Raw genomic sequence first — 27,392 nt, 5'->3', positions numbered from 1 at the left:
TTAAAAAATCAGAAACTAATGAATTACAATATAAACAAAAATATAATCAATTAAAACATAAACATAACATTTATATATCCTTATTTACAGATGGGTCCATGGATGGTGGCGCAGTGGCTTGTGCCACTGTCATTGGATCCAGAACAATATCTTCTAGATTACCAGACAATATTTCTATTTTTACAGCTGAAGCAAACGCCATATTAACAGGTCTTAAATATATTCAAAGACACCCTAAACATAAACAATATATAATCTATTCAGATTCTCTTTCTTGTCTTAAGGCGATTAAAAATTTGTCATGTAAACATCCACTTTTAATTGATATTATTGAATTGTATAATAATCCTGCTACTGGCCAATACGACATCGTCTTCTGTTGGTTACCCAGCCACGTAGGCATTTCTGGTAAAACAATGGCCGATCTAGCTGCCAAGACAGCCCTCAACAAATCTGTGACACCGCTTCTTCTTCCCTACAGTGATTACAAAGCTACCGTTAGATCTTATATCCGTGATCTGATGCAAAAGAAGTGGGATACCCAAGTGGGTATCAATAAATTACATGAGATAAAACCTTACATTGGTTATACCCAGTTGGGTTGTCAGTCCAGATTTGAAGAGGTCATACTACGACGATGTCGTACTGGCCACACTGAGAGGGTACGTAAGTCCACAAACATTCACAGTAAATTTAAGTCTACTAGGTTTTTAATCGTAGTATTCATGTTCTTTTAATTTTGGCTAACCTTTCGTACAACCGCCAGCAGCTGAGGGGATAATGTAAATCCAACTAGGGTCCATGTAGGTAGCAAAGGTACTGTAAGTCCCCATGGTCCCTAGTGTGGTGATCTACCTTCAGTTGTTGGCGATCTATAGTCTGTTTTTACATTGTATTGTCTAAATAGTGCTATTAGTTCTAACTTTACATACTAGTTTTAATTAAAATTGTGATAGTCTAGATGTTTTACTGTCCTTCGTTGACAGATTTTTCCACATGCATATATTTTATTTAAATGTTCTCGTCACGATATGGCTGAGTTATTGCCGATGTGACGTAAAATATTAACTCACTGACTCACTTAATGTGCCTCTTTTTCATATCTTATCGTCGATAATAGTACTTCTGTTGTACACCGGACTCGCCATCAGTTTCCTGGTCTTGTCTTCCTCGTTCGACCGGACTAGCTTGACGTTGACACGGTTTTGTAAATTCTCCATCGTTTTGCTGAATACGGAGTTGTTCATGAGTTTGTACAGGCTTTTCTCATAGTCGTTAGTCGCAAGCTGTCTCAAGTCCATGTTCATCCTAATATAGGGTTCCATACATGGGCTTTGGTTGAACTTAAGTATTTTATGACTTTAGTCAGCTTCATACTCAGCTATAGATACAGCTGTAAATAAGTAAATCATATACTTTGTTTTATTCATCAAATTTGGTACCAGTTTCTCAATAGTGGGGCAAGCCCCACACCCCATACCCCTTAGTCAGTTATGTTGATCCTGAGACATCCATTCTTGGTAAACCCTCAACCGTTTGGGTACTAGGGGATACCTGTTATGAGACTGATGCAATTCCACCAGGTATTCTCAGTCCACTTCGAGTATATAGCCGGTGGGGGAATCTGACACTGTACTCATGACATCCCCCATAATCCCTGACTGCACCGATTTGAATCCCCTTTTCAGGAGACATTGACTCATAGCCCACCCATACAGGTTGTTAGCATTGAGATAGAGTATATGAGTCGAAGGTTTCTTTGGATCGTAGCCTTCCACATACTTGTTATTCGCTTTAGCATAACGTTTTGATACTATAGAAACACCTCCGTGTAACCCTTTCTGGATAAACAGATGCATATCGTAATCTGTGAATAATTCTGATTCAATACCGGTTTTCTTCAGTAGGGCATCCAACGAGAGCCCTTGAAGGTCTTGAAAACCCGTGAAGGCACCTTTCACAAAAGGGTTTCTTTCCCCCATGTTTCGATTGATTGTACAACAGTCGGTTGAAATGCTTGATCCAGGTGTAGTGATATTTTTCACCTTGTATCATAAATGTATTGATAGTTTTAAGCCCATCCTTATACATTAAAGGACTTATCCTGTGCACTATTGTGTTTTTACCTTCGTATCTGAATACGTTTATAGCTAAGTCTGGAATCTTGTTTTTCTACTGGGGATAAGCTCATCTATGCCTTCCCAATTTATCCCATCATCTTCTAACTGAAAGTCTGTCAGAATGTTTTTCAGCTGGAAATTTAGCAGATCTTATCATTACCCTCCCACAATCATCACCATGATTTTTAATGTTAACCATAGCGTGTTTGTTCTTAAAATATTCAGGCAGGGGTAAGTACATTCCACCTCTCAAAGGTGTATAGTTTGTTATATCCAGGTAGACAATATTAACCTTATCAACCACCCAACCAGACCCCCTATTAGTGTAACGTTCTAGTGATTCTACAATTTTTTAAAATGACCTGTCAATGAAAGAGTTGATATTATCTGGTTGTGTTGTAGCTTCCTGATTACCTCTGAAGGAAACATTTTTGTATTCAGTGTCATCTTTAACGTGAGCTGAAATTTCATACCTCTTAAATCATTCAGTTCTTCATTCACTTTATGAATTACCAATTGTTTTATATCTCCAAGTTCATATTTCTTTGAACTTCCAACTTTCAACTCAAATATTTTCCTATAGCACGCTCAGTAGGTGTGAATTGTGATTCTATAGGGCTTTGTTCCTTAGTAATTCAATAAGCTCAGACTTCCTCATACGTGAATATCCCCGCAATAAACGTGAACGTGCTTCCTTTATTAGCTCTTTCACAGTAGTTTTTTTTTTTATAATTTACACCTACTAAGTCTAGTAACTCAGGTTTCCTCAACCTTTTCCTTGCTTTTTCAACTGACTGTAGTCATGTTACAGTGTGGTCAAACTATATGTGAAACATTTCTCTAATTGGCCGTCAGCCAGCGTGCACTTTATCGATCGCTCACCACTGTTGCCATAGAGCTATTACTTGATCACAGTGTTACCCTAATAGAGATTTGTTCTCACCTATGCATAATAATGGACTTGTGGAGGGTTCAAAATATATCATTGACTGATGTCGAGCCTCTGATTTTTGACAAACTCAAAGAGTTAGAGCATGACATCTATCAGTTGGCTATTGTTATTAATGGAGATGTCTTCAAAGAGTATTTTCTGACTGAAGTCATTGTTGATAATTTACATATATGTATATCCAGTTACCTAAGCGATGTGATAAGACAAGAATATGATACTGAACCCATAATCGATGTGGTTACTCTGAATATAGCATGGGATTACTGAGTAAATTCAGTTGTGCTCAGCCGGTTATTGATCGTGCACATTTAAACATTTGGATCACTACCATATATTGAAAGGACCCAGTCGGCTGTCTGCAGGTCACCTTTTGTGAACAAACCCAGCCAAATGTGAACGCAGACGGGTAGTGTCTGTTTTTTCAGAGATTGTGAGTAGGGGGTCTAGATTGAGTTATTGATATTATATAGCTTATATAATGGGAATGGTCCAGAACCACCGTTAATAATACTACTTAGGACGAATATATTTCGTGACCTGAATAAAGACTTATTGAATGAAAAGTGGCAGCTGTACTTGAAACAAGGTTTAAAACAAGATATGATCTAAGTCTAACTGAGGAAATTCATCTGGAGCACGTTTAAAGAGACGTATGCATAATTTATTACTTATCTGTACCATATGCAGAGGAGTGAGTGAGTTAATATTTAACGTCACATCGGCAATATTGCAGCCATATCGTGACGAGAACATACGTGACAAAAAGAATATATATGCATATTATGAAGAACCTGTCGATGAAGGACAGTAAAACCACTAGATTATCACAGTTATTATTAAAACTAGTGTGGAAACTTAAAAAAATAATAGTATCACTATTGGGACAGTACAATATAAAAACAGGCCGTAGATCACCAACAACAGAGGGTAGATCACCATACTAGGGGCCATTGGGACTTACAGTACCTCTGCTACCTGCATGGTCCCTAGCTGGGTTTACACCATCCCTCAGCTGCTGGCGACTGTATGCAAGATTAGCCAAAAATTACGATGACACATATACTACAGCAAAAAATGTGGAAGATTAAATCTGATTCCAAATGTTTTGGGACTTATGTACCCTCTCAGAACAATAATTTTACGGTACTTCAACCCCCTTTGAGGATACAGCCACTAACAATGTTATCTGCTAATTCAACTTCCAATCATAAAATGTTTATCTATTTACAAGTTCTGAAACAGATCTAATTCTTTTAAAAACGCAATGATTAAATGACAACTAACATTACTAAAAAGATCCTTCATACTTCGTGATGTAAAATAGTTATCCCTTGTGATGGAATATTCAACACAGTCAAGCGAAACATGCTTGAATGTGATTCTTTCATCACAAGGGATACAAAACGGAGGATCCTCACCTTTTAACAAGTACTCATGTGTATACCGCGTATGGCCAATGCGACATCATCGCATAATGACCTCCTCAAATCTGGACTGACAACCCAAATAGGTGTAACCAATATAAGGTTTTATTTCATGTAATTTATTGATACCTACTTGAGTGTCCCACTTCTTCTGCATTAGATCACGGATATAAGATCTAATTGTAGATTTATAATCTGAATATGGAATAAGAAGTGGAGTCACAGATTTGTTGAGTGCCGCCTTGGCAGCAAGATCAGCCAGTGTATTCCCTGAAATGCCTACGTGGCTGGGTATCCAACAAAAGACGATGCCGTATTGGCCAGTAGCAAGATCATTATACAATTCAATAATTTCTATTAAAAGAGGATGTTTACAAGAAATATTTTTAATAGCTTGAAGGCAAGAAAGAGAGTCGGAATAGATTATATATTGTTTACGTTTAGGGTGTCTTTGAATATATCTGAGAGCTGTTAATATGGCGTTTGCTTCTGCAGTAAAAATAGAGCCGTTATCTGGAATTCTAGAAGATATTGTTCTGGATCCAATGACAGTGGCACAAGCCACTGCGCCACCATCCTTGGATCCATCTGTAAATAAGGGTTTGTAACTGCTATATTTAGTTTTTAATTGATATTATTCTTGTTTATATTGTAATTCATTAGTTTCTGATTTTTTAAAAGAAGTTAATGTGAGGTCGACTTGTGGCCTAACCAATTGCCAAGGAGGAGAAGAAAGGAGACGGGAGGGAGCTATATTTTCCAGTTCAATGCTGGCCGAAGAAAGAAAGGGTTTAATTCTGTGCCCTAGAGGTGGAACAAGAGAAGACTTTTTGTCATACAAATCTTCATAAAGTGGGTTGAACACACAGTTGTATGCAGGATTAGAATCATTAGAGTATAATTTAGTAATGTATTGTAAGGATAATTTTATACGACGTTGTGTAAGAGATGGTTCGTCGGCTTCAACGTAAAGACTGTCAATAGGTGAAGTTCGGAAAGACCCAAGACAAAGTCTTAAACCTTGGTGGTGTACAGAATCAAGAAGTGTAAGGTTGCTTTTGCAAGCTCCACCGTATACGATGGAACCGTAATCAAGTTTTGAACGGATCAATGATCGATAAAGTTGTAGGAGGGTAGCTTGGTCCCCTCCCCACTTACAATTAGAAATGACTTTCAAAAGGTCAAGTGCCTTCAGGCATTTAGCTTTAAGGGATTTGATATGGGGAAGAAACGTTAAATGCGAGTCAAAAATCAATCCCAAGAACTTGGCCTCTTTTACATCTTTAATAGCAGTGCCATTTAGAAACAGTTCTGGGTCTTTATGTGGTTTATATCGTCTACAGAAATGTATACAATTAGTTTTTGATTTAGAAAATCTGAAACCGTTATCAAGACACCATTTATTAATTTTGTTTAAACACAGCTGTAGTTGCCTCTCAATAGTATGCATATTTTTACCACGACAAGAGATATTAAAATCATCCACAAAAAGTGATCCGTCAATCGAATCATTTAAAACTTTGGATAAACTGTAACCGACAAAATACTCCCTTGTGGAACACCTTGATCCTGATTATAATGATCAGACAGGGTAGAACCCACCCGGACTTGAAATTGTCTGTCATTTATATAAAGTTGGGGATAAATAGAGGCAGTCGGCCTCGCAATCCAAAGTCATGTAAATCTTTTAAAATGCCGTATTTCCATGTAGTGTCATACGCTTTTTCTAAATCAAAAAAGATAGACACTGCATGTTGTTTATTAATTATAGCGTTTTTGACAAAAGACTCCAAACGCACCAAGTGATCAATGGTACTTCTGTTTTTACGAAAGCCACACTGAATATCTGTTATGAGGTTATTGGTTTCTAAGTACCAAACTAGTCTATTGTTTATCATGCGTTCCATGGTTTTGCAAACGCAGCTTGTGAGAGAAATTGGGTGATAATTTGAAGGATCGGTATGGTCACGTCCAGGTGTAGGTATTAGGACTACTATAGCATCTCGCCACGATGACGGAAATTTCCCCGACGTCCAAATATCATCAAAAATATTTAGAAGAGTTTCTAAACAAGATTCTGGTAAGTGCTTCAGAAGTTGATAATGTATGTTATCAGCTCCAGTAGCAGTATCGTGGGCCTGGTCAAGAGCAGTATGGAGTTCATGAATTGAAAATACCTCGTTATAATCTTCCCCGTTATCTGAAGTGAAATTTATAGATTTCTTTTCTTGCTGTTGTTGATACCTTTGAAACTCAGGTACATAATTTGTGGAAGAAGAATGTTGTGCCAGTGTTTCACCAAGTTTATTAGCAATATCAGATGTATTAGTTAATAACTGGTCTCCATCTTTGAGATGGTGAATGCTAGATCTAGAGCCCTTACCTTTGATTTTCTGGATCATATTCCATTTTTAGATACATAGTTTTGCCAGGACTGACGTTTATTTTGTTTAAAAGTACGCCGTGCTTTAGCGTTTAAGATTTTACATTTGTTCAAGTTATGGACCATAGGATGACGACGGAAATAATGTTCAGCTTTTTTCCTTGCCTTGCGAGCCTGTTTGCATCCAACATTAAACCATGGTTTTCGTATGAGCGGAATTACTGAGGACTTTGGGATACACTGATCAGCTATGTCGTTCAGATTATTAGAAAAACATTTAATAGCATCAGGAACATCAATGAAAAGTTCAGGTTTAAGTTTGTCAATGCAGAGAGTTTCATATAAACTCCAGTTGGCCTTTTTAAAATTCCATCTAGGTGATGGAGGGACATCATGGTCGTGGACTGACCATTCAAACTCACTCAATAGACCAGAATCAGCAAGTGACAAATCAAGAGCTGAATAGGTTCCTGTGCCAGGGTGTAAATATGTGTTTGAACAATAATTATATATGCATAAATCATTGTTTGTAATAAACTCCTCCAGTACTTTCCCTTTCGTATTAACAGTTGTACCACCCCAGAATGGGTTGTGGCCATTAAAATCACCCATAATAATACAGGGTTTCGGGAGTTGATTGTAAAGGGTTTGAAGATCAGCCTGCTGAAGAGCTGAAGATGGTGGAATATATAGCGAACAGAGAGTAAAAGTAACATGCAAAGTAAGTCGTACTGCAACAGTTTGAAGATTAGTTTTAAGGATAACAGGGCTTTGGAGTACATTATGTCTCACAAGGATGGATGATCCTTCCGTGGCCCTATCACCCAGAGGAGAAAAAGAATGATATGCATTGAAATGACGCAGACTGAAATTATCTGTCTGCTTTAAATGTTTCTTGAAGACAGAATGCTGATGGACTAATGTCCTGGACTAATAGCAGTAAGTCGTTAAAGTTGGCCTTCAGTCCTCGGCAATTCCACTGTATAATATTGTTTGGAGAATCTATCTTTTGGGAGGTATGACTGGGGATCTACCCCGCAGCTTTTTAGAGGGCGATACGCTTTGCGCCCGTGGCTGGATGGTTTCAGCCACATCCATTCTTTCAAAAGATCCAAACCTATTAAATAGTTGGATCGAATTATCTGACCCCTTTGAAATCCTATCACTTTGTCCTTTCGAAGATTCAGCTCTTGATTTGCTTTGTTTCACATTTCTTTGAGATATTTGTGGTTTTTGTGCTTGAGACTTCTTCTGAGTGGGAGATGATGATTGACCTTGAGAAAGAGTCTGTATGTCAGAGCGTGAATCAGATGTTTGAGTTGACTGTTCATTTGAATATATTTGAGGCGTTTCAGAGTTCAGCCACGTCAAGTCTGTCCTTGCAGTCAACAGATAATGTTGTGACTTTGGTTGTTATTTCAGGGGTTGTCTGGAGGACAGACGCATAAGTTTATATACAGGGCCATTGAACCCCAGTCGGCGTGAGTCACTCCAGATACGTTTCCCATGGGGTCCACTGTCATTAACCCCTCAGTCAACGTGAGTCACACCAGGACCCGATTTCTTGAAACAAACAAGGTTTTACTCAAATCTCAGACTGAGTTTCACAATTTGGAACAGTTGAATTTTAAACTCAACTGCATTTTTGAAATATAAAAGCTCAAACACCTTCAGTAAACTATCCACCAAACTCAAATTTTCTCCTATAGTTTGAGTTTTATGACGATTTCAGTTCATTGTGTGAAATGCGTTTTCTCAAGTTTGAGTAAAAACACAGGCGTAAGTGAAAATTCAGACATAATATTTTTGTTGAAAAATCGTGGCCAGAGGTGTCACCCCACGGATCCGCGGTCATTGAAACCCCAGTCTCCAAGGTCATTGGTCCCCTGTGAAAATGAGGTCACACAGCTACCACAAGAAAAAAAATGGTGATTTACAAAAATTTACAAAATTTAAATGTCATAGTTACAAACATTTACAATGATTGTAAAGGTGATGTTTACAAGGCTTGTAAACTTTTGTAAATTTAGGAAGGATTTTACCACTACTTCTTTCAATTTTGCCAATTCTCAAGAATCCCCATGACTCTGTATACTTACTAATTTATTAATTTTTTTTGTTCTGTTAGAGTTCTTACCGTTGATATGCATAATAGATCTTGCATGTGACATATTTATTCATGAAAACTGAATGGAATAATGGAAAGGAATAAGCCATAATTTGTATAGTCCATTTGTGCTTTATATCAATGCAACTGCGTCTGGTGCATGAAAACATGAAAGTTGATGTGTACGGCCAGCATTGATCTATATACCAAGTACTTGTGACTGTTAAAACAGATGTCTTGCCTTTGTTCGAGATCATCATCCCAAGCTCATTCCGGTGATTTTACCACTCTACTCCGTGGGAACTATATGCATGCTCTAAATAACACCTGTCACTAGACCTTTTATGTTGGTGCTCATTAACGGTGTTATGCAATTGGCGTATTCAAGAAATCTCATAAACATGTCAATAGATAATTGGTTGTGATGTCAGTACGTGTGGATTGGAGCAAATACTCAAATGAATTAATACAAATCATTGTGTAACAAGATTTATATAATCTTTTACAAGAAGTATGTTACAGAATATTTAAATGGTGTGTTCCGGTCTATCATTTGTTTGTTTATGTTCGGCGTACATAATTTTTTAATTTATCATTCATACATAGAACATATCTTACATAACTGTACACTCTGTTTTGCATTTGGTAACTTTCGCAAATATAAGAAATTCTTAAAGTGCTACACAATCATACATCATCAGTGTCAACAGTGATAGTTCACTTTATACACAACTGACTCAACAAGATGGGGAAAAAGTTTTCCATACTCTGTCATGGTCTTCCTTTCTGCTTGAAGATGTTTTTTGTCTTTAGTCTATGGTTACTTCGGTGAGCATCCATAATTTTACTATCAAGACACCAAAAATAATTATCTTAAAAATAACATTCTCATAAATGCTCTGTATTAATACAATTAGTTTGTATGTGTGGAATGCACTTTACAAAGGTTAATAAACCAAAGTTCTAATACAAGATTATCATATGACAAACCACGAGGTTAATTCTTCAGTCATATTTAGTATCAAATCTAAAAGAAGAAGTGACGAAGAGGTAGGCAGATCTTAAGATGGACAGATTATTAAGATCAGATAATTCACTATTTCCATATAAGATTGTCTTCAAGCTTTACCCATGTTTGTAATTCAAATTTATATACATATGTAACAACACATGCTGCATTTAAATTTTGTATTGTATGTTGTATGGTACCGGTGTCGATATAAACTGTAAAGCTGTTCACAATCCCATTTCATTTTTTTCAATAAAAAACAAACACAATAATTAAGCACAAAAAATGAGATGTGTAAATCATTCCCTCTGCTGGTGATGGCTGTGTGGGATTAGTTAAACGACCAAACCCAGTTGAGCATGCCCTATAATTCTCTTACTCTTAAAATAAACAACTTCAGTCCAAAGAGGATATCACTAGTGGGATTATTTGGCTGATTTGAGTTAGTGTTTTGATAACGCTTAGTCTTGATGAACAACAACATGGTCAATTGGTAAAATTCATATTAAAGTGACATACCTGTATTTACATGTTTCACAAACCGTTGTGTACACGTGCACAGTCCATGGTATTTCTTGGTTGGAGAAGTTACAGAGAGGAAGAGTAACTCAAAGTAATTTGATGACCTTTTGAGATCTAAATACATATATGAACACCCTATGGGAAAATGCAGTTGATCATTGCACACCAACATACGGACATTTTTGCTGTCGTGAATTTGAGACTTTACATCTACAAAGCCGTTCAGAATGTCTGTCAGCGATATTTCTTCAGAGGGCACATTCAGCTCAGGTGAGTATATTGCAGATGACGCAAGTATATTATTTGTAAAATCAGTAAGGCAATCCTGATGACGCCATGTGTTCCTTCAGCAGTATGGTTGTTGAGAAATCTTACACTCAAGACTACCATATCATTTAGTAGGGAGCTCAATACACAGAGTCGTAGAGTATCCCTGCCATTCAGTAAGTGTTTAGTATATAGAATCACAATATGAGAACAACAGCCCGACTAATTGGCTGATCAAAGGTTTACTACATGTCATAAATATCCTTCCTGGGACTTAATCAGGCTATAGGTGTGGAATATATTCCCCTTTTAACACCAGCTGTTTTTTTGTGGTTGAGTTGAAGGATTACCTGTTGCATGTAATTTCAATTATAATGTATAATTAGTATAAGACTGATTTTGGATGTATTCTTACAGACGTAAAACGTTCTGTTTTATGTTTTAAGACATAGGTTTCATCAAAAATAACAATGACGGAGCAATACAGACTAATCCCAGTATTCATGCATATACGTATTTTGGGTTCCAATATCACTCGTCATTATATGGATGGAATACTGATCTTAATAGATATATCCTTTTCAAAATCGCTGAGGCATTTCAAAATCAAATTTAACACAAACATATTTTAAAAACTAAATTGATTGTTTATTTCTTTGTAAATGTTTGTAACGTTTTCAGACAGGAAATTCTTATACGATGTTGTATTAGCAGTAATTCGACTTTATTTAAGACTTTAGTTGTAATACCTGCTAGTCATTTTGTTAGGTTTTTCCAAATGCTAATTGCATTTTTCCCATGAATTTACTTTCACAGACAACTGTGAGGCAGGCTCTATGGAATGCTGAGTCTGTAATAGGAATGACCCTAAATCCACAACAGATGTAATATAATTTAATATGATTTAAATACAGTAACTGCAAGAGTTTCAATGCATTAAACCATTCAACAAGTAAAACTTCTGGTGTTTCTACAATAACCTCGACATGAATTTATCTTCATTGTGCTGGCAATAAATTTTGAATTGTATTTTTTCAGGTTGGAAACAGGACAGAATAAGGACGCTAAGGCAGCTCTCCCTGTTATTCCGCACGCTGAGTTTCAAGGTATTGCAGTTCTGCTTAACGCTCTGTCCTATATGCATCAGTGCACAACAAAAAATGAGCACAACCTACTGTCATATAAATTAGAATGCTCATTTCTTGAGCTCCAAACGTGACTTTTGTTGCACAATAAAATTATGCAACAAAATGTGATGTTCATGGATGATTTTGTTCAACCGTTTGAATCGGTTACATGTGTTTGGTGACGACTTCTTGTTATAATTCTGTAATCACTCTATAATATACGTCAGTTTTATTGAAACATAAAGTTTCTGTCAGGGTATTGTATCTTGTTTGTTGCAATGGCTATGGCAAGATGTTTGCAGACAAAAAAGGAAACCGTCTCAAGAAAGAAAAGCAACCAAAACAAACACAATGATGTCATGAGAAAATGTTCCAGAAAAACTACAGTAAGTAAACATGAAACCAATTTAACTAGCTTTCGGGAATCAAGAATTAGATGAAACTGTTTTAAGAGGATGCACTATGTAACTTAGCTTACCATCAATTAACAAGGAAGAAGGCATGTTAATTGATGAATCTCAACTGAGATGATATCAAGGCATTAGGCCTTGTTAATTAATGAACCCTTACTGGCATGAGTTGCTCATCAATGAACAAGGGATTAGGCCTTGTTATGTGTTGAGGCTTTGTTCAAGGCTGGGAGATACAGTAACAATCACCCCACAGTATTAATCCTAGTCTGTCGTACAGACCCTGAACTATATATATCCAAGAAAGCCCACGCAAGTCTAGAAAATGTGGCAAGTCTAGATTTCCTTAGCTGCAGAAAATGAAGAAAGTCTCAGGGCTCCATTTCATTATTTTTTTTCACTATGAACGTTTTTTCAGTAAAATATGTTCATTTCAGAGACTAGCTGTTAGTCTATATTAATCCATGTGATCTTTCAAAGGAGAAAAAAGGTTGTACCATACAACACCTCTGTTCAATAATACTTGCTATGAGAGTATGAGAATAACCATTGATTCTATTTTAACATTGGTTTACCATTCACTTAATGCAAGTATAATCATATTGACTGTTTTCTTCAGATATCGAGTCGAAGGGATGCGACAGGCAGACCTCCCCAGCCATAAGAAAGCAAAATATGAACCAGTATTAAAGAATGCACAACTACAACGCTACCCCATTGTTTTTTATTGTATATTTGATAATAATGTGTAACATATTTTCCGTAAATTTGTAAATGGAATTTTTTTGTATGAAAGTTAATCTTCCTCTTCTTTGTTGTAATCTGTAAATAAACATCTAGTGTAAGATTGACACTGTCTATTTGTTTTGGGGTAATTTAATTCGCATGAAAGACATGAGTATTATAAAAGTGAAACAAATTCCGCATTATAGAATACCATTTCCATCAACACTGCAGTATTGACCACGGAGCACTATGAAGCGAACATAAAATTTATTTCAATGTTATGATATGCTAAATTCCTTGTTCACGCGTCATGAAACAAATTCAGCACATTACAACTTTCACCACCTAAACAACCCACTCCTCTGCGCATTATCGCGATGATGACACTGCAAGATGTCAACCCAGCCTACAACTCATCAGAAACAATTTCAAAATGTTTTTTTATCCAATTTTTTATTAAAAAAAGATGCAGTAGAGTTGCGGGGGAAATGGAAGCAGTGTGACTCGCCACACCTCAAATATGGTTCCTATGCCATATGAATAAAATGCACAAAGCCGAACGAAGGCCATTCTGTGTATGTTACAGGCACAAGGTGGATAAGAACTTACTAGTATTGATCACGAGATAACCCCCCCCCCAAAAAAAAACAACAAAAAACAAAAACAATGAAATATCAACATGTCAAATATTCCACCACTATAAGTACTAGTAACATATATTCTATTATATCAGTTCTGCTGTTTGTAAGAAAATAAATAAAATTACAAGCGTACAATCTCGATTCAGAAGTGCAATATGTTGTACCAGGGAGCCTATATAGAGTATTGTAGAGTATCCCTGGTTGTACTTGGACTTTCGTCCCTCGTAAGGAAGCCCGCGGGAGACCAAACCCAGTCATAGCTGGTGGATGTGCACTCACGGCAACCGATTGTCTGCTTCATTTGCTGAAAAGCCGAGCGCTCATAAGGTGGGGCCCATAGTGTGTTCAGAAAGATGTATTTGATGGGCATTTTAGAAGTATGGCGAGTCACAAGAAAGTAAGATTCTTTGTGGATATCAACGTTTTGTATTGTAGATGATGCATCGTTTCAGTATGGATTGATATACCGTTGTCAAACAAAATCATATACACTATGTTGTTATCCATAAAGAATGTATGTAGAGATGTTGGGTTTTGTAAATCTCTGAATTTGCTTTCGATCCACTAAAAAATCATCTCAGTAGAGATGGTGAACTACTGGAAACTGTCATTCGTCCAAGTACAAAGCAGGACTTGAAACTGACAAGCGTTTGCACCAGTTTCCGTGAGATCCAGTCATCCATGAAAAACGGATGTAGTTTGCATGCAACCCAGAGAACATGTAATATGTACAAGTATCACACCTGCTTTATTGCATAATGTGGCTGAGACAGGACTCGGGTGCACGAGTCATCAATCAATTTATTTTGTTTATGGCGTATAGCCTGATAGGTGTTAAGTTTAAATGGCATGTGGTCAATGATTGAAGCTGTGTATTGCATATTGTCTTTAGCAGACAGGCAGCCATACATATAGGTGTCAATAAACCAGACATTAAGCTTTCTCTGTGATAGCGGCTGCTTCTTACAATCAACATTTTTTTTATGTAACGAGTAGATCATTTACTTGTTTGTGTACACAACCAAGATTAGACTACTGCTCACGACCTCATACTCCGGGCATGCATACTGTTTCAAGCTCCGCGAACCTATTCACTGCGCATGCGTTATGGGCGCAGCGCAGCACAACTGTTGAAACAACTTCTTCCCCCAGCGCTGGGGGAAATTTAGTGAATCGCTTGAACTCCAAATTCGCGGATTTTTTTTCCATCGCGTTTTTTTTCTTTATAGGTTGAATTGGCATTTTCTATGATTTGCTTCGGTAACTGCATACAGAAAGGTATCAGAATCTGCAAAGTTGTGTTTTCCTTTTTTATGTGACCTTTTAGAAAGTTTCGTTCCATGAGATAACCTGTCAAAATAATACAACATATCAATAATGCCCTATGCTCCAGGGTGGGCAGTTATCTCTGGAGGTCTTGATGTTTCTTTTTCTTTGGGACAGTGTCTGGCCAGCACTATGTTGCACCATGTTCAGTTTATTAATTTGCGTCCCCAGTCCAACATGAAATTTATGACCTCGAAAACGTTGGGATGGGTTTTTCGAACAAGTTACTTTAACCTCCCATGCCAACCTCTTACCTGTTATTTGTTCAGGGCACATTTCTGTCATGGAGTTCCATTCCTGAAGGTTGTTGTTTAGTATGTTAAATATAACAGTATGTGTAATTGCAACTAGCCCGTGTACAACAGGTGTAGTCCCACGAAGCCTAAAATTATTCAGTTAGGTACAGTTCACTGGGCTTATTGGACTTCATGCCTCAATGATTTTATGGGAGTATGGTGGATTGTTGCTTGGCTCACAACAGAAAGGAAGAATCAACAGAAACAACAGAAATCAAATATGATTGTAAAGTATTTCAAAAGGTGACCTATCCCATCTGTATCACTGGTACTATTGGTAAAGGTTGGATCGACCACATGATTCATAGCAACATATACTGTCATGTGCTATGTTATCACAACAAAATCTCTATCATTTAGCATATTATCACAGGTGACAAGGTGATATTGTTTATGGTATTGTTATTCACTGTTTCCAGACACAAAAAAGTGGGATACTGAGTCAGAATTCTTTTCTAAACAGCTTGCGCATAGTGAAAGAAACACCCATGCATCTTCACTCCACCGAACACTGTGGTAAGAGCATCAGTATCCTACCCCTAACAGAGTGACCACTCTCCACTGAACAGTGGTCTGTCCCACTCTCATTTCACGCCCCAATTACCTCATTAATTATGTCCAGGGGTCAAACTGTAATTAGCCTTTGGGATTTATTAGGTGTGAATTTAAGGCCTTGCGGACCGTTTTACCATCACCCACCAGTTATCCCCCCTTGTGGATCTTTACAAGTTGTAAATGTCTTGTAAACATCATCTTTCCAAGCTTGTAAATGTCTTGTAAACATCATCTTTACAAGGGATTTACAAGCTTGTAAAGGTGAACTTTTTTTCCAGTGTACACACTTCGTTGATAACGTCACTCTCTGCTATGTGGGCATATATACAACACATATTTCAATGCGAAAAACATCAGTTATGAAACATTCAGCTAATGGTTCACTTCTTTTTAGAAGCACAACATACATATAGAACAAACTTTACTGATAACAAGTTCTTTTATTCGTGAGTACAAACGTTTCTGAACCGAAACGTCGCTCTTACGATTAAAGAAGTTGTTATCCATAAAGTTTGTCCTTTATGCAATTATTGGTTGTCAGATACTACAGATTGTCAACAAAAATCGTTTGAACAGTTTAGAAATTCCTCCAAACATTACCGTCACAGTTCATTCATTGAGCTTGCCGAGACGTAGAGATTCAATGTTAGGAGTTTACAAGGACCTACTGCGTCTCACAGCTCACCTACAGCACCACTATCACTTGTACCTCATTAACGGACAGCAAGGCATAAACCTGTTGCGGGAATGACGTCACAAAGCATTTTCGCAGCCATTTTCGTTCTAAGGTCAGAGCAAGAGCTTTGACAATGAGGTCACACAGATATTCGATGATTTTCTGCTATTTGAGCCTGTATAAAACAAATATTTCAATGTCGTTTCAATGTTTCAATATATCAATAGTCTTATCATAATGTTAATTGTCATTCATTGACATTTTCAAGGAAATAGAATTTTAGATAAATTTCGTATTGTATGTTTTTTAATAGATAAATGGTATTTCAAGCATGGTAGAATAAATTAGCAATTATAAATTGTTAGTGTCTGTATCCTAAAAGGGGATTAAAGTATCATAAAATGATTGTCCTTCTGAGAAGGTACGTAAATCGGAAAACCTTCAAAGTTAAATATAACTTACCAGATTGTTTAAAAGACGAATTTTTAGTTCTTTTAAAATGAGGCTAAATTGTTCCTACAGTCGCCCGCGGCTGAAGGGATGGTATAAGACTCCCTACTATTTCGATCTACCTTAAACAATATGACTTTAAATAAGCCAAATTAGGTCAAACAATATATTTTTGTATAATGGTGCTTATTGACGTACTTTCAGTCATTTACAACCTCAAAACATTGAAAAGCACCTATTTTGGGCAAAAGTAAGTATTCTCGTCCATGGACCCAGTTTTTTTCGATATTTATTTACTAAAATACTGGAAGTTTTGTCCCAACGACTGAATGTCTTTCTCTCTATACTAATAAACATTCCTTCCTTCCTTCCTCCATTCATTTGCACCCTACCAAACATTAAAAAAAACGCCTAGGGACCAATGTTTTTTTCAGTCATGAGCGGGATTTTTAAACACAGCTCTAAATTAACCAAATTCAGCAAAACCGATATGTATGTTGTGCCATGATATTTAAAACATGTTTTCATCCATTTACAACCTCAAAAACATAGAAAGAACAAATACTTTGAGAAAAAGTATTCATTCTCACCCAAGGTCCTACGTGTCTTTTTAGCCCATGGACGAGATTTATTAATATTGCTTGAAAATACTCGAATTAAGTCAAAATGACTTTTGTATCGATACTTATAAACATACTTTCATTCCTTTACACTCAAACACATTAAAAGACGTGTATTTTGAGCGAAAGTAGACATTCTCGCCCATGCACACGTGTTTTTTAATAGCCCTTCAAATTCCACGAATTATGTCAAATTGAGTTGAATTTTGTGTATTGATACATGAACATATTCATTCATTTACAACTTCAGAAACATGGAAAACATATATTTTGTGTACAAGTAATATTCTCGTCCAAGGTGTCAAAAGTTTTTAGCCCATGGACGAGATTTATTAATATTGCTTGAAATTCAAAGTGAAACCATTCCTTTTGACATAAATGGGTTAGGTAGACATGTGTCAAGGCACACGCAGATGTACAGGAAAACTTACGTGCAGGACTGGGCCTGGGTGTTGTCGTGTCGTCACCTGAAACATCAGTAGTCAGTGAGACTAAACAACCTATGGAGTAAAGCCCATGAGCACTGGTACTCAGTCAAGAATGCTAATCATAGTCAATGTGTGATTCCAATCATATATCATCGGATTCTCCGATGCACAAGGGACTTACTTCTACACAGCGAACTTATGTGTGTGTCCAAAAGGATTGGTATTTACGGGATATGATAAATGTTCAGAATCTGCTGATTGCGGCGTTAAAAGTACCACTGAATGAGTGAGTGAGTGAGTTAATATTTAACGTCACATCGGCAATATTTCAGCCATATCGTGACGAGAACAGATTAGAAATTGAAATGGGAAATGTGCAAACTATAAAAACCTGTCGTCAAAGGACAGTAAAACAACTAGAATATCACAGTTACGGATAAAACTAGTATAGAACGGTAAAACTGATAGAACTATTTGGACAAGAGAAGGTAAAACACGGGCTATACACATCACCAGCAGCTAAAGGTAGATCACCATGCCAGGGTCCATGGGGACTTACAGTACCTCTGCTACCTGCATGGACCCTGGCTGGATTTACACCATCGCTTCAGACACTGTCAATGATAGGAATATTTAGCCAGAATTTAAAACAACAAACACACTACGACTAAAAAGTATGGTTCAGCAAAATTGACTTTGACAGTTTTTGGGACTTACGTACCCTCGAAGGAGGACAATAATTTTACGCTACTTCAACCCCCCTTGAGGGCACAGCCACAACGATCTCAGTTGCAAATTTACAATATCATGTTTAAAAGATATATTATCTATGCACAAAACATATTCAGAATTTATGTAGCAATTCTATTTCCTTTAAAAATTCAATTATTAAATGATGATTAACGTTATAAAAAAGATCCTTTATAGTTTTCACAATGAAATATTTATCCCTTGTGATGGCAACACCACTGAATGATGATGATGATGATGATGTTGATGTAACAATGTACCTGAAGTAGAACTCCTCGTCGACGTAGCACAATCTAAAAAACGAATAAGAAGCATGAATACAATTTGATACAAATCCAGTGCTGATAATGACTCTCTTGAATACGAATTGTGCAAGCCAGTGACATCACTGAAATCCACGCTTATAAAATAATATAACATATTTTTCCCAGTGTTGTACATGTGAAAGGAATTACGCGAAAAGCTGCATACTGATATCTTAAAGAAAAATATTCAGGACCATATCTCACCTGCTGTCATATCTGAAAAAATCGTTCATCTGCAATCTTGCACATTTTACGAAATACCTTGAGGCTAAATGTAAAAAAAACCCTTCAACGTGTATATCCTTTCATGTCACAGGAATATGGTTGCCCACAATAGATACGCTGTATAGGAATCGTAATGTTGCAACGACCTTCGTAAATTTGACTTTTGGTGTTGGTAATCAGGAGAAAGATGCACCGCTTGAAGCAAAACCCTTTGTCACAATCGATGTCAACGATACTGGAGTAGTATTACCAGTAACCTCGGGCACACACACACACACACACACACACACACACACACACACACACACACACACACACACACACACACACACACACACACACACACACACACACACACACACACACACACACACACACACACACACACACACACACACACACACACACACACACACACACACACACACACACACACACACACACACACACACACACACACACACACACACACACACACACACACACACACACACACACACACACACACACACACACACACACACACACACACACACACACACACACACACACACACACACACACATCGCAGCTATTGCAACTAGGATTTGTTTCATATCAGTTGTTTTAAGTCCCAGTATAGGTACATAGATCAGGTTAAAATTATATCAAAGTGGGGAGATGTGTGGTGAGTACAAACAACATAGTGTACTGTATGTCTACCAGTTATCTTGCATGTACATTATTGCTGCCATAAACCCGTTGAAAATTAAAATGAGAACACTGTAAAAAGCATAAATGACACCAAGAAACGTCAAAATAGAATATCCCCAGTGAAGTGAAATGTAAGCTAAGTGTTTAAGTTTATAGGTTTATAAGTTATATGTAGATATAAAGTTTTGAAACTCGTAGCAATATATAGCTACATTACCTAAATATGTCGAAAATATGTATATCTCGGAAGCATGCAGGCAAGATCTCTTTACTGAAAACACTCAACTGGAAATATGAGAGCCGTTAAGTAAACAAAGGGAGCAATATTCTAATAGTTGTGCTCTGGTCAAATTGATGATACATATTTTGAGTATTTGTTAAACAATCACAAAATGCGATTTAAGTTATTTAAATACTCGGAATTATAAAAACGAGCCTCTGAATTATTTCACACTTCCCATATGTTTTGTGCTCATGTTATGTGGTTTCCCTAACTGCCAATATATAGGGAGTTGAAAACGACGAAACTTGCATATCATGAAATGCACTCCAGCAATCCACTCCTCATTAGCTGGTGAACGTCAACAAAATGAGCACAAATTAAATGTGCAAAATTTACTTTGTTTTTTTTCTCAGATAGCGTCACCATCAAAGCTTGGGGCACGTATCTCATGCATATCTTCTTTTATCCTATTCTCCCGTTAACAGCTACTCTTCGTAGTATGTTTGTCTCACAGTTGGATATCGTACCCCACATAGTTTTCAGTTTTTTCTGGGCACTGGTTACCCCTTTTACAATCTATAGTTCAAAAGGCGAAATAGCAAATTAAGTGCTTTGGCGTTCTCTATGTAGTCTTAAGAGTTACTCGTACTGGTTTTCTGTACAGGTTGATTTGTCTGTGTATTGAAACCCGATACTTTATGGCAATAAGAACGATATATGGTTGTTTTGGTAGACTTGACTCACTCTTAAAATTCGTTCAAACATTCGTTTGCTGAATACAAAAATTACCTATAACTTTTAAAGGTTGTTCACGGCGATAACCAGTGCCTTGCATGGTTACGACGCATTTGTACTCTCCTGTGTCATTTTCCCTCGCATTCGTTATGTAAAATCCAGCGTCGCCTGTCCTAGTCAGATGGAAACGGTCTTTGTAGTCTTCTTTGATTATCAAAGTGTCCTGTAAAAGAAAGAGTGAAATGCATTTGAAGGGAGGCAAACGTCTACAAGGGTAGAGGATGGGGTTGGATTTAGGCCAGTGGTTAAACGTCGTCACGCCGCAGACATTTATTCGATGGGTACAAGGTTGAATCCCGTTTCTGGTATCCTCCTGATATTGCTGGAATATTGCTAAATGCAGCGTAGAACCACACTAACTCAGCCACGCGCTCACGATTTACCAATTTTGCCAAATGTTTGGGAGTTTGGGCACCAATACATGCCCTATGCCATCGATCAATAGTGTGTATCCAATATTTACATGGTGGCAGGTAGATGAAACATATGTCTCCACAGTCTGAAGCAGCTTTGTAAATCCATGCAGTGGATTCGATACTCAAAGTCATGTTGTCTTCCATCACTGGCCGTCTATTTACCCTTGACCCTATATATTTGGAAACAATACATTACATCATGACATGTCGTGGCTGCTGTTTCCGTTGATAAATTTCAATGCATTTTGTTTCTGTCGTTGCATTACAATAATGACTCAAACATTATTTATGCCATCAAAACTGTAAATCAGATAATACATATATAGAATGTTATATTTAGCGTCTAATTATTCCTATTAGCGCAGACAACTCGTGACATACTCGCAGACATACTGAACATGTCTGTCTGCATAAAACTTCCATGAAATCACAAACCAGTGTGACTCAATTTGATCGCAGGAAATCAACTACCCCTTTCCTAAATGTGCCAGTCAATGTATATGGTGCAACCTTTTTTCGTGGCAATCATTATGAATCATGGGATATATGGAAAAATAGATATTAATATCATTATGTTTCAAGATGTTTACTTACCTGTGACAAAGATCCACGGTACGTCTGTGCAATCACTGTATTGTTAAAATACCATTCGATGACAATGAATGGAGGAACGTCACCTGTCCAGGGAAACTTAGCATCGTCGCCAATGCAACAAGTTACCACCTCTGATTGGTTGTTGGCATCTGCAAGTTTGGAAAAGACGAACAAAGATGATGACCAAGAAACTGTGACTGCATATGAAGGCTGGTTACTGTGTTCACACACAGATAACTCGAGTACATCAATCTGCCTGCATTTGTCAACGCTTGACCTACATGGCCGCTGCCTGACCGCTCGCCGTTTCATTCAGTATAAATGTTTCTCACTCTCAAACCAAGACGTTGGTGAGTTGATATTATATTTGTGACCCATTACTTTAGATTTGACTCAGTTGCATTGTATATGAAACCTCTGTTGTGAATCTTTGTATCTTATTATTTGACTGCTCAGTACATAATATTGTAAATTTTAGACTTGTCAGAGTTGTGTTTTGCTGGTTCTGAGAGGATTTCTTACGACTTTTGGGATGACAAATGTTTTTATCCATAACAGAATTAATGAGAATCGGATATTACTGGGGTTACTGAATTTCGAAAGTAGCACACTGATCACTAATATCAGTGCTGTCATCTTAGAATCAAAATTACAAATGGTCTTTGTCACCAATACCAATTGTCTATATAAAACTCCAAATTCCAATTTTACATTACGTATCATTTTCGAAAATTTTCGGACTTCCAGCTGTCTGATACCTGCATCAATAGATCAGTACGTTTAGAATATGCAGGGGAAGAGTATTGAAGCAAGAAATAGCCAATTAAAAATAGATACAATGCAGTGATTTCAAAATTTATAAGAAACTGTCCAAGTTTCCAGGCAGCGTGATGCCATGACTGACGCAAAATCACGCAGAGCGACAACAGTACTTTCTGACTACTTCTGTTATTTACAATGTAAACGAAAAAAACACATAACAATACACAGATAGTCAGAATTATTCTGATTACTTATATCCCATATTTATGCACAAATGATCCCTGAATCAAGCTAAGAGTCCTCTCAAAATCCTGTATACCCTTGTCAACGAAGCCGCAATTTCACGTCATAAACATAGTAGATGTGATATGGGTGTCTTCAACATGAAACCCGGAAGTAGGCCATATTTAGAGCTAGTGAAGACTCAATATGCGACATCTAACGAGGCGAATTACCTATAAACTCTTCTTTATAAGGACCTCTATTGAATAGACCTGTGAGTTAGTCCTTTCGTAAGTTTTGATATTGTAGACTTGTGTAGAATAGCATGAGTCAATATCCTCCTATCAAAGGGTCTGTACAAGACCCAGAGGATTTATCTGAGCAGAAAAATGTGCACGCAGAGGCGCATTAATCTGCCGACAAGGTTATGTCAAAGGACCACGTGAATGGTCTGGACGTATGAAGATTTCCCTGTCCCTTCAGAGGAATGTCTGCAGACGTCTTCTCTTGATCCCTATTTAGATGATGTGAGGCAAAGGGAAAGTCTTTTGGGAAAAAATATGATCAATCCCTTCAGTTTATTCAGAGGCGGATTCTGAATTCCATGGTGCCACTTTCTCACTTGTGGCATTATCTTGACATTATCCGCAGGGGTGAATCTCCTGCCGATTTAGATATATTTGAACTGTTGGAATTGGTAGAGACAACTATGTGTCTTATCGGTTAGGCCAGTGTCTCCATGAATTGCAACAGAAGGCTAAACATTCTGGCCAAACTGTCTAAGGATGCCAAGAAGGTTAAACGAGTCATTCTCTAGTGTTTGAAGGGCATTTAGAAGTAAAATACATAAGAATCAAGGTTTTTATGGATATCAGGTTCTTTATATGAGAACACAACGTTTCGGAGTTAATGGTTACTCCTTCATCAGGTGATTGAGAATGGGGTACAAAGCTATATTATATGTACAGGTAAAACAATAACAAAGTAACAAGTGGAATGAATTGACGAAAGCTGGAAGCCAGTATAAACAAGCACTGATAGGAAGCCGACAGTTATGATAACAATGATGGAAGCCAATGGTAATACATTACAGATGATAGGATATGTTTACATAACACAGATAGGGGATAGGGACGATGTACATGATAGGATGATGTTTACATAACACAAGATTGGGGATTAAGGATGATGTACATGATTTACATGAGGGTAGATGAGCATGTTTACATGGGAGTTGATGATGTACAAACACAAGTAGATAAGGATGTACACGGGTAGATTGGCTAACATGAATTACATAGATAGAATGTAGACAGATAGATGAGATTAATTTATCAGGTCCCAGGCACTTGGTAGTAATTAATCAATCAGTGTGCTATCGGGTAATCCTTTGATCGATGTTTGTTTTTGTAACTCAGTTGATAAACTCTCTTGCATCACGTACATGCACATATTACATAACATACAGTAAATGTGCTATTACAGACCTTAATTTATAGTGAGTGAGTGAGTTAATATTTAATGTCACATCGGCAATATTTCAGCCATATCGTGACGGGAACAAACCACTGAAAAGGAATATATGTGTCTTATAAAACCTGTCGACAAAGGACAGTAAAACAACTACAGTATCACAATTTGAATTAAAACTAGCATGGAAAGTTAAAACTAATATCAATATTTAGACAATACAATATAAAAACAGGCTATAGATCGCCAGCAACAGAAGGTAGATCACCATACTAGGGACCATGGGGACGTACAGTACCTTTGCTACCTGCATGGACCCTAGTTGGATTTACACCATCCCTTCAGCCGCTGGCGAGTGTACAATATGCTAGCCAAAATTAAAACAACAGGAATACTACGATTAAAAAGCCTGGTAGACTTAAATTTACATCGAATTTCAATTCTAGTTACGAATCCAAACTACCAATTATTAAAATACATCTTTTTACAGAAACATATTGCTCAAAACTCAATCAAAAAATCAATTTCTTTTAAAAAACCAATAATTAAATGAAAACTAACGCTGTTAAAAAGATCCTTCATCGTTTTAACTGTAAAATACATATCCCTTGTGATGGAGAATTCGACACAGTCAAGCAGAATATGCTTGACCGTGACTCTCTCATCACAAGGGATACAAAATGGAGGATCCTCACCTTTTAACAGGTATGCATGAGTATATCTAGTGTGGCCAATACGACATCGTCGTAGTATGACCTCTTCAAATCTGGACTGACAACCCAAGTGGGTATAACCAATGTAAGGTTTTATCTCATGTAATTTATTTATACCAACTTGGGTGTCCCACTTCTTCTGCATCAGATCACGGATATAAGATCTAATGGTAGCTTTATAATCAGAGTAGGGAATAAGAAGTGGTGTCACAGATTTGTTGAGTGCTGTCTTGGCAGCAAGATCGGCCATTGCGTTACCAGAAATGCCTACATGGCTGGGTAACCAACAGAAGACGATGTCGTATTGGGTGAGTGAGTGAGTGAGTTAATATTTAACGTCACATCGGCAATATTGCAGCCATATCGTGACGAGAGCATTTAATGAGTAATTAGGATAATACAAATGAATTAATAGCACTTACATTGTAAAACCCTGTCGACGAAGGACAGTAAAACTAACTAGAATATCACAGAGTAGAATGTAAAACTAGTGAATAGACCTAAAACAATGCATCTATAGAGGACAGTACAATATAAAAATGAGCTATAGGTTGCCAACAACTGAAGGTAGATCACCATACTAGGGACCATGGGGACTTACAGTACATTTGCTTCCTGCATGGACCCTAGTTGGATTTACATCATCCCCTCAGCTGTTAGCAATTGTAGACAAATCTAGCCATAAACTAAAAACACACTTATTCTACGATTAAAAAGATGGAAAACTGAAATTTGCTTCAAATGTTTTTGGACTTATGTACCCTCTCAGGAGGACAATTGTTTTACGGTACTTCAACCCCCTTTGAGGGTACAGCCACGAACGATTTGAGTTTCTAATTTAATCTTCCAATTTTAAAATATTTATCTATTTACAGTTCAATTAACAAATCTAATTCCTTTAAAAACGCAATAATTAAATGAGGGCTAATATTGCTAAAAAGATCCTTCATAGTTTGTGAATTAAAATACTGATCCCTTGTGATGGAATACTCAACACAGTCAAGCAAGATATGCTTGACTGTGATTCTTTCATCACAAGGGATGCAGAATGGAGGATCCTCACCTTTCAAAAGGTATTCATGAGTATATCTCGTATGGCCAATACGACATCGCCTCATAATGACCTCCTCAAATCTGGACTGACAACCCAAGTGGGTATAACCAATATAAGATTTTATTGCATGTAATTTATTTACACCCATTTGGGTGTCCCACCTCTATTGCATCAGATCACGGATATACGATCTAATTGTAGCTTTATAATCAGAGTATGGAATAAGAAGTGGTGTCACAGATTTGTTGAGAGCTGCCTTGGCAGCAAGATTAGCCATTGTGTTCCCGGAAATGCCTACGTGGCTGGGTAACCAACAAAAGACGATGTCGTATTGGCCAGTGGCAAGATCATTATGCAATTCAATAATTTCAATTACAAGTGGATGTTTACATGAGAGGTTTTTAATTGCCTGGAGGCAAGAAAGAGAATCGGAATAGATAATATACTGTTTATGTGTAGGATGTCTTTGAATATATTTAAGAGCCGTTAATATGGCGTTTGCTTCTGCTGTGAAAATAGAACTATTATCTGGTAATCTGAAAGATATTGTTCTGGATCCAATGACAGTGGCACAAGTCACTGCGCCACCATCCTTGGACCCATCTGTAAATAAAGATTTGTATGTATTATAGTTACTTTTTAATTGATTATATTCTTGTTTATATTGTAATTCATTTGTTTCTGATTTTTTAAACCTCGTCAGTGTTAGGTCAACTTCGGGTCTAACTAAATGCCAAGGTGGAGACGAAAGTAAACGGGAAGGAGATATATTTTCTAGCTCAATGCCGCAAGCAGACAGAAAAGGTTTTACTCTAAGTCCCAGAGGCGGAACAAGAGAAGTCTTTTTATTGTATAAATCCACATAAAGAGGATTAAAAACACAGTTAAACGCAGGGTTGGCCTCATTAGAATACAGTTTTGTTATATACTGTAAGGAGAGTTTTATACGTCGTTGAGTAAGAGATGGCTCATCGGCCTCGACGTAAAGACTGTCAATAGGAGAAGTTCTAAATGACCCAAGACATAGTCTTAGACCTTGATGGTGGATAGAATCAAGTATTTTGAGGTTGTTTTTACAGGCTCCACCATAAACGATGGAGCCGTAATCAAGTTTCGAACGGATGAGAGATC

At 37.2% G+C, this 27,392-nt stretch overlaps 1 protein-coding gene across 1 annotated transcript in view; it reads right to left on the bottom strand.

The window, feature by feature from the left end:
• The window catches only part of LOC137289409 (ATP-binding cassette sub-family C member 2-like), a 149,084-nt gene that overhangs the window by 100,659 nt on the left and 21,033 nt on the right, over positions 1–27,392 (bottom strand). Inside the window, exons 4-7 of the mRNA XM_067820856.1 lie at positions 22,041–22,189; positions 21,025–21,193; positions 19,050–19,082; positions 18,043–18,078 (exon numbers count right to left, since the gene is read on the bottom strand). The gene's annotated coding sequence lies outside the window, so the exon portion shown is untranslated. The remainder of the gene's footprint in view (positions 1–18,042; positions 18,079–19,049; positions 19,083–21,024; positions 21,194–22,040; positions 22,190–27,392) is intronic.

Source organism: Haliotis asinina, chromosome 1 (assembly GCF_037392515.1).
Source record: "Haliotis asinina isolate JCU_RB_2024 chromosome 1, JCU_Hal_asi_v2, whole genome shotgun sequence".
In the NCBI taxonomy this organism is placed as follows: Eukaryota; Metazoa; Mollusca; class Gastropoda; order Lepetellida; family Haliotidae; genus Haliotis; species Haliotis asinina.
Note: the sequence above shows the minus strand (reverse complement) of the source record. Positions and strands in the feature narration are given on the sequence as shown.